General features: G+C 41.9%; 1 protein-coding gene across 1 annotated transcript in view; it reads right to left on the reverse strand.

The window, feature by feature from the left end:
- MYO5B (myosin VB) overlaps positions 1-13,919 on the reverse strand; it is a 395,508-nt gene that overhangs the window by 246,361 nt on the left and 135,228 nt on the right. The window lies entirely within an intron of this gene.

The following is a 13,919-nucleotide window of genomic DNA, read 5'->3' on the forward strand; positions in this document are numbered from 1 at the left end:
TTTATTACCCTTTGAGTTTATTGCTCTGGAGGAACAACCCTACTGTCCATCTTTTATGAGCCAGGTGCAGAAGTTCTGCTGGTCCTTATTCTACCCCTCTAATGAGTAGACACAAACCTGTGTGGAAGCAAGAGCTCTGTTCCAAGAGAGAAGAGCAAGCTGCTCCAGAGAGTGTTGCCCACGTCACTCCATGACATCTGGTAGTTGAGCATTCAGTACTAGAGGTATCTATTTAATTTTGCATTTTATTAAGCATAACACATGGAAATCACATCATTTTTTAAAAAGGCATGGAGAAATCTTGCATCCTTACTTGTGAATTCCTATTTACAAACCGTTAAGCTCATTCTCTTTGAGGGTCACTCATTCACTGGAGCAAAATGGGATTAATCCCAAACACGGTCTTCACCTTGTGCTGTACAAAAGCTGCCATATGCAGATTCTGTACACAGTTTGTGCTGCTTTATAGCAGAAGGGGAACTTACTTCAATATTTCTCCCACTATGTGGCAGTTATGGTTTTTTATATTATATACACACACACACACACACACACACACACACACAATTTAGAATCAGGATACTGAGATAAGCACCTATTTTCTATGCAAAGTATCACTTATTTTGGGAGGCAATATGGCCTTGAAACTAGAGCACTAGACCGGGACTCAGGATCAATAACCATACCCCACACACAATAACCCTACCCTGCACCTCCCATAGGGCAAAGCAAATTTCAAGACAATTCAACTAAGCATATGGATTTTAGATCCCTAAAAATCAGCAATCCCAGAGGTACTGGAACCATTTTTATAGTGAGGGTGCTGATGATGGAAACCAGGTTTTTGGTGCATGTTATTACTACTTCAAACCAGGGGGTGCACCACTGGCTAGGGTGACCAGATGTCCCGATTTTATAGGGACAGTCCCAATTTTTGGGTCTTTTTCTTATATAGGCTCCTATGACCCCCCACCCGATTTTTCACACTTGCTGTCTGGTCATCCTACCACTGGCCAATTCTTAAAAAGAAAGTGACATTCAACCTTATACCAGAGCAGGGCTGCCTCTCCGCTACAATAGATGATCAAAGAGGATGTCCCATACAGTATGAGAAAAGGTGAAGAACAGTTTGTGGGATGAGACAACCAATTAAGGTGAATTGAACCAGCAGAGCATAGGGTACAAGAAGGCATGTAAGAATGAGGGGTGAAATCTTGGCCCGTTGAAGTCAATGGGAAGGATTTCACCCCACGAGACTGAGTGTGATACAGAAGGTGATCAAGATCGATGACAATCTTCAAATACGTTAAGGGCTTGTTATAAAGAGGACAGTGATCAATTATTCTCCATGTTCACTGAAGGTAGGACAGGATGTAATGGGCTTAATCTGTAGCAAAGAGATTTAGTTTATATGTGAGAAAAACTTTGTAACTATAAGGGTAGTTAAAAGCTCAGAAATAGGCTTTCAGGGGAGGTTGCAGAATCCCCATAATTGGAGATTTTTAAGAACAGGTTAGACGCTCACTTCTCAGGGGTGTTCTAGGTTGACTTGGTCTTGCCTCATGGCAGGGGGTTGGAGTTGACGACTTCTTGAGGTCCCTGCAGCCCTATATTTCTATATGATAAGAGCCAATACAGGGACTCAAGGTGGGGGAGGAGTGACAGTCAAACCAGTGGATGTCTTTATCAGCAACGTGTTGGGATACAGCCCTAAGAAATAGAGTATCACCCCTGTGTACAATTCATACAAGTCCTATTAACATTAATGGGAGCGCTGTGCATGCATCAATTGAACAAGCTTGAGAGTATAATGCAAGTAGCTTTCTTAATTTAAGAAAATCCACCCCTTTTCACATTTCCTGAACCGGACAGGAAACAGCAAATTTTCCCTGTAACATGTGAACGAACAGCTGAAACACTGGAATTTTCTACATATATTTATTCTCCCAAGGGGAAAAAATGCAATTCAAACACTTTTCTTGTGGGTATGCAGCATATACAAAGCAGTTTTGGTTTGCCCAGTGACTCTGATGCTTAGGGAACAAAGGATGTGTCACACTGAATTAGATTGCTGGGTTATCTAACCTTGTATCGTGTTTCCAACAGGGGCAAATGTCTGATGCTTCAGCGAAAGGCAAAGAGACCAAGCCCTAATTTATCTAGCCAAGTTAGCAATGCTCCATATTAGAAGAGGGTGGAGATAGAAGATGGGATTAGAGAATCTTCTTCACCTGCAGACAATTAATGCTTCAGGACATAAACTAAACGGTTATGGCAATATCTTAGGACAGCAGAACAACATTTATTAGTAATGACCATAAAATCACCCAGGCCTCTCATACAACCAGCCACAGCACTTGACTCCATGCCTTCCATTAGCAACAAATCCCACAAGTTAGCTATGTGCTGTATATGTATCTTAAATTAGCACACTTTTTACCAATTGAGTATTCCCTTATTCTCATAGTGCATCCATAAACATTTCTAAAGAATCCATCACCGTTATATTATGGGACCATTACATGTCTGAGTTTTCTCCAAAGGAGGATTCAAATCCTCTGCCCTTCTCTTGTCCTAGGTGTTAAATGGTTTTCCATGTGACCCTTCTGCTCCATCATCTGGGGAAACCATTCCCGTAGTGATGAGTTTTGTAACATGTCCTGAAGATGGCAAGATTTAGGTGCCTTCTCATCTATTTTGTCCTGACTCCTGGCTACTTACAAGACCACTCCCTTTTCTATCCATGCTCCTGACAACGGACCATTGCACCACTCTTCATGACAGGTCCTAGATTTTAAACTCAGTTTGTAAAGGCAGGGCATTCTCCAGGAAAGGCCCTAGACTTCAGAACTCCCTTCACATTGCTTACTGTTCCAACAGAGCCCAGTTTGGGGGCCTTCAGGGTACAGTGCAGGGCCTCGCTGCTCATCCATGAATTTGCTAGCGAATGGGGCAGATGCAAATGGACCTCTTCCCCTCCGCTGTGGAGGATGCTTGCTGATGCTGCGTTCTATTACTAGTATTAGCTGTCGTAGTGTGAGGGGTGTAGGCAGAAGGTAGGTCAATGTTACCTCTTCTTGTACATTAATGGATGTTGTAAATTCTGTCTGCATGCCTAGACTTTGTGCAATGGTTGTGTATTATAAAATACTGGCACAAATAAGGTAAAATATCAAATTGCCTCCAATTCTTCTCACCCTAATACCATCTTTTGCAGTCTCTCAATGTCCTGGAATCCATTAAGCTACCTTCAATGACCTTCACTAGACTTCTCAATCTCCATTGTATCTCCTAAAGTGAGGCAACCCAAAGAAGATGGGAGCCTGTCTTCAGCATGAAGGCATAGTGCTATTTGATAGGTCATTATACATTTTGTATTGTGTTCCATCCCTTTCTCCTACAGCCCAAGCATCCCTATTTGCCTTTAAAAACCTGCTGCATGCTCAGCAGGCTTCTTTATCGGTCTCTCTCTAAGTGTTCGCTCTCAGAGGATCCTCAAAGTTTAGAGTCCACCGGCATGAGATCAGTTTGCACCGTTTTTCCTATGTGCTTTATGTTACATTTATCCAGTTTGAATTTAATCTTCTGCCCTGCAGGTGAATTGCCTCAATACATTTAAATCCTTCAAAAGTTTCTCATCATCCAGCATAGCTTTTATTAAGCAAAGTAACTAGTGTTAACAGCAAACTTCTCCAACTCACTCTCCATTTCCTTCTCAATATGGTTAGTATCCATTAGTCTCACTGCTTGAAGGAGCAGATGACAGGACTTTAACCGTCAGCATCTGATTGGAGAATAAATCAATGACAGTGGATTATATTCTTGTTCTATTTGCACACGTACACCAGTCCTCAAACAGAAGTGGTTACGAGTGGCACTCAAGAAATACCCTCTTTCAAGGATCTTTGCCCGAAACCAATGCCTGTTTTCCAGGAAGCATCAAGAATTGACTTTAGTTAGAAAGTTTAAGGCAAAAAGTATACTTCCTGGCTGCTTGCCACAGCGCCCTTACAGAAACTACAATAGAGAAAAACAAACAGTACATTTCTCCGAAGATTAAAAACTTGCTCACACACCAAGTCGTAAGCCTATAACACAGCACCATATGGTGGTCCCTGCAACAATATAAATTCATAACACTGGTCCCAATATTTATCCACTGTTAACACCTTTGCACCCAAAGGGCCATCTGATCACTGCAATTGTTTCCTATCACTTCACCAGTTTTTAAACTAGAATAAAACTTTGCCTTAAACTCTCCATGCCCCCTCACACTCACCCACCTTCATTTTCGTTTCTCTTACCCTCCAGTGAGAAACCCTATCAAAAAGTATTTTGGAAATCCAAGTGCATGTCCTTTACTTTCTAACGTACTAACTAGAGCTGGTCCAAAAAAAAAAAAAAAATTATGTTGAGACCCTTTCTTGGAAAAAAATATTGAAAGTTTCCATAGAGATTTTGAATTTTTGAAAAATTTCAACCATCTCTATTTATAAAAATCCAATATGTTAGTGAGACAGTGTCATAGTCACTGACTCTCAAGCACCGCTCCTGGCTGCTAGCCTGCTCCTTCCCAGCCAAGGTGTGATCCAGGCCTCTCTCTTCCAGACTTTGCCTTTTTATCTTCTCCCTCAGAGCAATTAGATACAGAATATACTCTAGCCCACCTGGGCTTCATACAGCTTTACGCCATGCCCTCACAACACACAAACTCTTTCACCCTACTTGGACTAGGTGCAGTGTTATCTAGGATTCCCAGCCTTTCACCCCAGTTTTTGCCTCTTTTCTGGGGAACCTTTGTGGGATCCTTCTTTCTCTCTCTCTAATTCCTTGTCCCCCAGCCCATCCTGGGCTCGTGCCAGAGTCCTTCTGGCCTCTAGTGGCTTTTTCCCATTACTTCTCCAGGGAGCTTCCCCATTGACCTTTATAGAGGCCAGCTATCCCTCATTAGGCCTGACAAGGTGGTGACTAATTAGTCACAGGTGGGCTTTGGACCACTCTCTCACAAAGGAGCCAGGCCCATCTATGGCACAGCACTTCCCCTTCCAGATGCTGTGCAGGTTTGATCACTTCAGGTTAGCGACTCTGTCCAAGGCTACATCTACACTCCAAGCTTGCGGTGTGATTCCCAGGTCACATACACGTACTCGCACTAGCTCAACGACAGTGGCACAAGCAGCTGAACTTTGCCAGTACGAACTTGGAACAGCTACGCCATGCCACTGCTGTCGCTACTTGTGCTATGGTGGCTATCCTGCTATTTATGCTCGTGCTAGCCATCAGGCACGAGTACGTGTACATGAGCAGAGAATCACACCCCAGCTCGTAGCGTAGACATAGTGTAAGTGTTGTACTCTTCTAGTCTTAATTTGAAGCTCCATCCATTGCAGACTTTTGACAAGTTAAGCGTTTTATACCCATGACGTCAAAAGAATAGCAGCTTATTAATAAATAGACCAGATTATAAAAAGATGTTCAGGCCACCATCCTACAAGCTGATCCGCATGGGTAGACCCCTGCATTCACGCAAGTCCCACTACACTTGAGGAGGGCTCCACATTGGCATGGCATATCCCTGAGTGGTTCATCTGACTGCTGCAGGCCCCAACACATTAGAGTCCCTATCCCATCAAATGTGCAACCATAACAAGTACACTCGTTATACAACTTCATCACGGTCCTCATGCTGCTAGAGGGAGGAAAAAAGAAACTTCCAAGGTTCACACTTTTGAGAACATCAGGCACCTCCGAAAGCTTTTTAGATTAAAGTATAATTAGTTACATTTTAAAAGACCCACAGTGCACTTGCTCCCAGGCATGTTTCAATCAAATAGCCTCTCGCCTCCAAAACACACACTTTAAAATTGCACCACAGCACCATTTAGAGTTCCTCTCTTTTGTTTCTAAGTCTGCAATTAGTATAATGTCAGCCCAAGATACAGAACATAAAAAGTAGTTCCAAATAGAGAGTATCATTTTTAGTTTTCTGAAGGTTGTTATTCTGATGTCCCTTTGCAAAGAGAACATTTCATAGCTTACAGAGTTTAGGCAGCACAAAATTATAGGGGCAGCAGTCAAAGCTAATATACTTAAACTGGGAAGGCAGTTTCTAGTGGTTAGAGTCAGGTCTCCTGGCTTCTCTGTCTATCACACCTAGTGCAGTCAATCATTGGCTGGTACAGTGCCATATTAGAGGTATACTGAGAAATAACATCATGAAACCATTTAGTTTCTCAGCTGAAACATGCTGTAGAATTAAGGGACAAAATTTTCAGAAGTGACTAGTGATCTTAGCTGTCTCAGTTGTTGGTGCCCAAAATGAAATAACTTAAATAGTGGCCTGATTTTCGAAGATGCTGAGTCTTCACCCTCTGCTCACTTTAACTGACCAAACTAAGTTTTTACTACTTTTTACACTCCTGTTTGGACTACAGAACAACACAGCTATGGGGGACTGAGCTAGATTCTATTTTCACTTTGACATCAATCAACAGTATTGGTAGCCAGGTTCCAACTGTTGAAACTTTGCTCTTGATAATAGGTGATCCAAGTACCACCCAGCCAGAAAGAAAAACTAGTCCTCTTGCTCTGTTTGCAAAAGTGAGCAAAATCTGGAATAAATCACCTTTTATTTCTTCACTGAGCCGATTTGAAGTGATTCAGATACAAAACAGTGAAACACACGCTGCCATTTTTACATAGTAGCTTTTCCAATTTAGAATCTTTCTTTTTAAAAAAAACAAACAAAACAAAATCAAGGCTAGCATCCGAACACACATGAACAAAAGCAGAACAGCAGAGCATCATTGTAGGCATGACAGCATAAAAATAAAACTCTGCCTCAGGGTGGATTATATGCAGAACCTGGGCAAAATTTCACACATTTTAAAAATGCTCTCTTGGGTAAACCCACAGACCCTGTCTATAATGGCTAGGAAGGCTGTTTGCAGCTGTCGAGTAAACTATGTTTAAGCACAGTTCTCCAGAATGATGCTAACTAGGGCTGGCTGGAAAACAACAATTCTTTTTCATGAAAAATGTCACTGTTTTGAAGTTGGGTTTTGTTCCAATGCAGAAGTGTGAAAGAATAAGAACAGCCAATACCCCAGTGGTCAAGGGATTCGCTTGGGATGTGGGAGACCCAGGTTCAAGTCCCAAATCAGACAGAGCACGGACTTGAACTTGGTCTCACATTCCGGGTGAATGCCCTAGCCACCAAGCTATTGGCTATTCCAGAATCCCTCCATTTTCCCCCCCAACCAGAAATTCCATCCTGGACCCGGGGAACCTTTATCAACAAGATTTTCATTGAAACACGTACATTTCTGCAAAAAACATTACAAATTCAGACAAAACATTTTTCTATGGAAAACGCCAACAAGGTTTCCAGGCCGCCGTACAATTCCCAATACTATGCATCGGTATGCAAGGATGCTTATATTCACTTACACGGATGCTTGCACTGAAGCTGTAATGCCTGTATAATCCAGTGTTCAGCATGAGTGCAGGATGTTCAATAGAGCAGTCCTCACTGCATTGTTATGACTGGCTCAGCAGTTTGTGGCTGAAGCAACAAGTCAGCCTGGATTTGTTTAATGAGTAGAAATACAGACACACATCTGTATGTTTTTATTTCCCCAAAGTTTTCAAACCTTTCCCAAATAGTTCTGCAGGACATGAGCTAATAGTGTCAATATTTTTCTTACAAATCATTAGGACCTGGGCATTGCAACAGCAAAGATGCACAAAATGAGCACTAGCATCGTTGTCATTCAGTGATCTTTAGCTTGCCAAAACACTGCAGTGTTTTATCCTAACAGCTGGTCATTTAAAAAAGAATCACTAACTTTTGTGCCCAATTCTAATATCAGGTGTGGTGCTTCTACCTAATTGGAACAATCTTTGTTTGGGACTGGTCAGGCTCAAGCAACAGTGGCTATTAGCTTATATATGGCAATGAATACTTGAATATCTGGGCTTGGATTCAGCTTGTTTAGACTACATGCTTTGCAGAATTGGGGTCCAAACACACGCTTCATTTTAAGTACATGTGTCAGTCCAGCCTCAGTCCACTCAGTAGGGATGCACTTAAATGCAGGCTTACCGTTCAGCATATATTTAAGTGCTCTGCTGAATTGAGGTTGCTTCTGCAGCACAAACAGAGGGTTCTCAGCTGAGAATGTATGTAACCCACAGGTGAGTGTGCATGTTACAGCCCCCTCATTGTGGTGATCCACAGAGGACAGACGTTGCTACAGAGTCTTGGCTCCTTTTAGCTCCAGCCGTAGCAGCTCATGCTTTTAGCTCAGAGGTCCACAGTTAAAAAACCGAACAAGGCTTTCCTACTGTTTTAAGCTAAGTACAGTACATATCTTTCTCTCCTTGGTCGCTGCAACATTATGGCTTAACATCAGATTCCCACTGAAGCCAACAGAATGGTAAAGGCAGTGAAGTAGCAAATAAGTCTGGGATGGCTTTTCCCCTCTGTACTTTCAGTATCTTCTCACTTATAGACTGTTATTGTGCTGAATTCATAACAGGCATCCTGCCTTGACAGGGAAACAACAGTTTCTTTGTACACTGACACCAGCAACACTTTTATCTTCCAGAGTAGCAAATAAAAAGTCCAAAAAAGCCATTACTATATAATGGTAGCAATAGGGTCACTCAGTCTCGGCCATGGGGAGCACAGAAGCTCCATATTCCATCCTGACCACAAATAAGAGCTGCTGTTAACTTCAGTAGCTTCGTACAGCCGAGCTCACCAGTGTCATAAATAGAGCATCTTTAGGTTCGACATAATGTTTTATTTTTCACACATTGGTCCCATAACTTTCCTGTAAAGCGTCTCAGGATAAAAACTTGACTGCCTCAGCTAGAGAGAAAAAAAACATGACCAGATCTGGTTTAAATCTTTCAGAATTATGACCAGCAGACAAAACACCTGCAATATCAGATGCTTTCTGGGAAGTCTTAAAATGGCATCAAGTTAATACAAGATCAATCACTGGTGAACTCACTCACTAAAAAAATGGCAATGGGATACAGAAACATTCCTTCTCTAGTCCCACCCAGTCAACTAGCAACAAATATAAACTGTCCAATGGAAATTATTTGGTGGCTCTTAGAAATGGTGCTTGAAGATCTCATTTCTGTTCTAAATGCCACAACCAGCACATTACCTGTGTTAAAAGCCACAGCAGAGGCAGCCAGAATTCTATGGATGTGGAGACTGAACCATTTCTCACCTCCGGGAATGGCACACTCAAAGCAAGTTTGAAACACAATGGCAGGGTGGTAAAAGGAAGCTCGCATTGCTGCCACCCATGCTGTGCATAAAGAGAAAAATTCATTTTCTTTTGTAGCATCTTCCATTAGTACAGATTCCTCCCCATGTGAAGGAATGTCATGTAGTTAATTCTAAATATTAAATACTTCTCACTGTCATAAGACAGTTTTGTGTGGTCACCTCAATACATACTTGCTGCAAAAATGAAAACTGCCATACGGATTACATGGCACGCTATTGTCTTAAATACGTCAACCCCCAATGTCAAGATCAAAGCTGCCAGCTTTCATATCTCGAGGTCAATAATTTGTTGACGTAATGTAAATTAAATTCATACTGAAACAATAGTCGGTACCCAAAGGGGGAAACTTGAGTGTATTTTATCAGTAATCCATGCATCTGTAGGGCTCCTTAGGGAAGTTGCTATTATATCAATAGGAGGTATTAAAAAACTCTTCTACACTACATTATGTCAATAAATACTTTCTATTCACACTGCCACTGAGGGACTCAAGAGAACAATTATACATGGATAAAGTCTTATACTCTGTTTCAGTGACACATTATTTCCTTCTTTTATTTAAAGAAATAAAACTAATAAAAGTGTATCAAACACAGATAACACTAATGAGATAATGAGTATACTCAGGAAATTCCACAGGGAAAACTATCAAAATATTGTCAAGTATCAGAGGGGTAGCCATGTTAGTCTGAATCTGTAAAAAGCAACAGAGGGTCCTGTTTCAGAGTAACAGCCGTGTTAGTCTGTATCCGCAAAAAGAAGAACAGGAGTACTTTATTAGAGCATAAGCTTTCGTGGGCTGTAGTAAATTTGTTAGTCTCTAAGGTGCCAAGAGGGTCCTGTGGCACCTTTGAGACTAACAGAAGTATTGGGAGCATAAGCTTTCATGGGTAAGAACCTCACTTCTTGCATCTGAAGAAGTGAGGTTCTTACCCACGAAAGCTTATGCTCCCAATACTTCTGTTAGTCTCAAAGGTGCCACAGGANTCCTGTGGCACCTTTGAGACTAACAGAAGTATTGGGAGCATAAGCTTTCGTGGGTAAGAACCTCACTTCTTCAGATGCAAGAAGTGAGGTTCTTACCCATGAAAGCTTATGCTCCCAATACTTCTGTTAGTCTCAAAGGTGCCACAGGACCCTCTGTTGCTTATCAAAATATTGCAAGTCATCTTTCACCATCTCAGCAACACCGAGAAACAATAAGCATCATCAGCCCTGGGTCTGATCCTGCAGCATCCTGAGTGCTACCCTCAACACATCAGCTTCAATAGCCCCCAAGGGCACTCAGAAGCTATAAAGATTGGGCTCCAATTTTTAGCTCATTTTCTTGTTTGTATGGGTTTATGTCAGACTTTTAATGATTTAAGTTTAACAGATTATTTTGCATTAGTGCTCCACTAGGAATCAAAGGCTGAAAACTATAGAATACTCAAAACACAGAAATGCTGGGCTGGAAGGGACCTTGAAAAGTCATCGAGTCCAGCCCCCTGCACCAATGCAGGACCAAGTAAACCTAGAAAAACCCTGCCAGGTGTTTGTCCAACCTGTTCTTAAAAACCTTCAGTGATGGAGATTCCACAGCCTCCCTTGGAAGCCTGTTCCAAAGCTTAACTACCCTTATACAGTCATTAGAAAGGTTTTCTAAATATCTAACCTAAATCTCTCTTGCTGCAGATTAAGCCCATTACTTCTTGTCCTACAGCCAGTGGACATAGAAAACATTTGATAGCAGCCCTTCACATGCTTGAAAACTTATCATCAAGTCCCCCATCATGCTTCTTTTCTCAAGTCTAAAGCTGCCCAGTTTGTGTTTTTTACAATCTTTCCCCATAGGTCAGGATTGCTAAATCTTTTATCATTTTTGTTGCTCTCCTCTGGACTCTCTCCAATTTATTCACATCTTTCCTGAAGTCTGACACCCAGAATTGGACACAGTACTCCAGCTATTGACTTACTAGTGCCGAGTAGAGTGGGACAATTATCTCATGTGTGTTACATACAACACTCCTATTAATAAACTTCAGAACATTTAGCCTTTTTAGCAATAGCATCACATTTATCATGTTATTATTTCCCAGTTATTTCCCATTTTGTAGCTGTACATTCGATTTTTCCTTCTTAAGTGTAGAATTTTCTACTTGTCTTTATTGAATTTCATCTTGTTGCTTTCAGACCAATTCTCCAATTTCTCAAGATCATTTTGAATTATCCCCCTCCAGCTTGGTGTCACCTGCAATTTTTATAGGCACAGTCTCCACTCCATTACCCAAGTACCAGGACTGACCCCTGCAGGACCCCACTAAATACCCCTGCCCCCAGTTTGATAGCAAATCATTGATAATTACGCTGAATATGTTTTTTTCAACCAGTTGTGCACCCACCTTGTCAATTTCATTTAGACCACATTTCCTTGTTTGCTTAGAAGAATGTCATGTGGGACAGTGCAGAAGCCTTACTAAAATCAAGATATATCATGGCTAAGCCTATGTTTTAGTCACGGGTATTTTTAGTAAAAGTCATGGACAGGTCAAGGGCAATAAAAAAAAAAAAAAAAAAAAAAAGTCATGGCCCCGTGACCTGTCCATGACTTTTACTAAAAATACCTGTGACTAAATCTTACCTGCTGGGAGGAGGGCGCTCCTGAAGAGGACTACTGCTGGGCGGGAGACCTGCTGCCTGGGTAGGATGACCAGATAGCAAGTGTGAAAAATCGGGACAAGGGGTGGGGAGTAATAGGAGCCTATATATAAAAAAGCCCCAAATATCGGGACTGTCCCTATAAAATCGGGATATCTGGTCACCCTATGTCTGGGGCTACCAGAGCAGCAGCCGATGTGGCTGGCCCCTGGGCTTCCCCAGCTGCTGGGGTGGTCCTGGGGTCAGCTGCAGCAGCGCTGCAAAATTCACGGAGGTAACGGAAAGTCACAGAAGTCAAGGCCTTAATCAGTTCTACAGCTTTCCCCCATCCACTAGGTCTGACAGAGAAGGAAATTCCTTATAATCCTATTATCCACTGGGTGCTTATAAACTGATCATTTAATAGATTTGTCCCAGTATCTTTCTAGGTATTGAAGTTAGGCTGTCTGGTCTATAATTCCCTGGATCCTCTTTGTTCCCCTTTTTAAAGAGAGTTACTGAGTTTGCCCTTCTCCGATCTTCTGGGACCTTACCAGTCCTTCATGAGCTCTCGAAGATAATTGCTAGCAGTTTTGAGATTGCTTGAGCTACTTCCTTAGGTACCCTAGGATGGATTTCATCAGGTCCTGCCAACTCAAATACTTGCAATTTACCTAAATATTCTTTAACCTATTTTGGCTTGTGTTCCTTCCTCCCTTGTTGCTAATATTAATTGTGTTGAATATCTGGTCACCATTAAGCTTTTTTAGTGAAGACTGAAGCAAATAGGCATTAAACACTTGTGCAGGCTCTTACCTCAATGTCTTATATGACATTGGCCACTGTTGGAAGACAGGATACTGGGCTAGATGGACCTTTGGTCTCATCCAGTATGGACGTTCTTATGTTCACTTATTAGAGATCAAACAGTTGCATAGACTCCTGTCTCTCAAAAAAGGCAATACTCAAAAGATTCTGCTGAGTTTGAATACAACAGGCCAAGTTCAGACCTGGAATGGGTGGGTAAAACTCCATTTAAGCCAGTGGAGCTGCACAGGCTTGCAGAGGTCTCAATTTGGCTCATGGACTGCGATCCTTGTTTTGTAGCAGTGATGATAGAGCTGCCATATAAAGAATACCAATGGTAAAAACATAATAAACTACTGATATGCACTGTTAGGTCACTGCTGAAGAAGGGCTAGGCAAGACATTTCATAAATGTATGAAAGCACTCGTGTGGATTTTTTAAACTCTACCAGGCATATAGGTTCCAACATGTATGGTTAAAATTGTTTTTGGCCCCAGCCAGATTATTTAACCCAAGAATTCCAGTACAAGTCTGATTGCTCCAAGTCATTTCTTGAGATTTGTGTGTCCTTGGGTGAACTCATTCCTAGGGTGACCAGGTAGCAAGTGTGAAGAATCGGGACACTTTTTTGGAGGTATAGTTGCGTATGTAAGACAAAGCCCCTATTATCGGGATGTCTGGTCACCCTACTCACTTGAGACGTGCTTACATAGTGGCATCATGACCTGAGATTCTAGGGTTAACCACAGCTGTAAAAAATGTATGGGTTCCCAATGACCTCGTGAACTAATGGGCTGCCCTACAGTGTCTCATCACTACCCAACTGTCTACATGGGATGGAGCTGCAGTCTGGCATACAACTCCACTCAGCACATATTGAGATCATTTACAGACTCAGCAAAGTTGATTTAAAAGGTATTCTGAAATGCTTGTTTCTTGAAGCTGCCACAACCACTAGGGACCAGTGAAAGTTGTTGTACCACAATGTGTACCGGTGTCAGGCAGACAACCAAACAGGATGCTGCCACAGGAACCAGGATATTCTAAACTTCTAAAGAGTTGGAATCCTCACAGATCAGAGGACTGCTGAAAGACTGCTGGGGTGAGTTTGGGAGCAGAAAAAGTGGGGTACACCTCACTTTGGGGAGGTATAAGACCCTCAAGGTAAGTTTTCCTTTTTTGTT

This window comes from Trachemys scripta, chromosome 6 (assembly GCF_013100865.1).
Source record: "Trachemys scripta elegans isolate TJP31775 chromosome 6, CAS_Tse_1.0, whole genome shotgun sequence".
Classification (NCBI taxonomy): Eukaryota; Metazoa; Chordata; order Testudines; family Emydidae; genus Trachemys; species Trachemys scripta.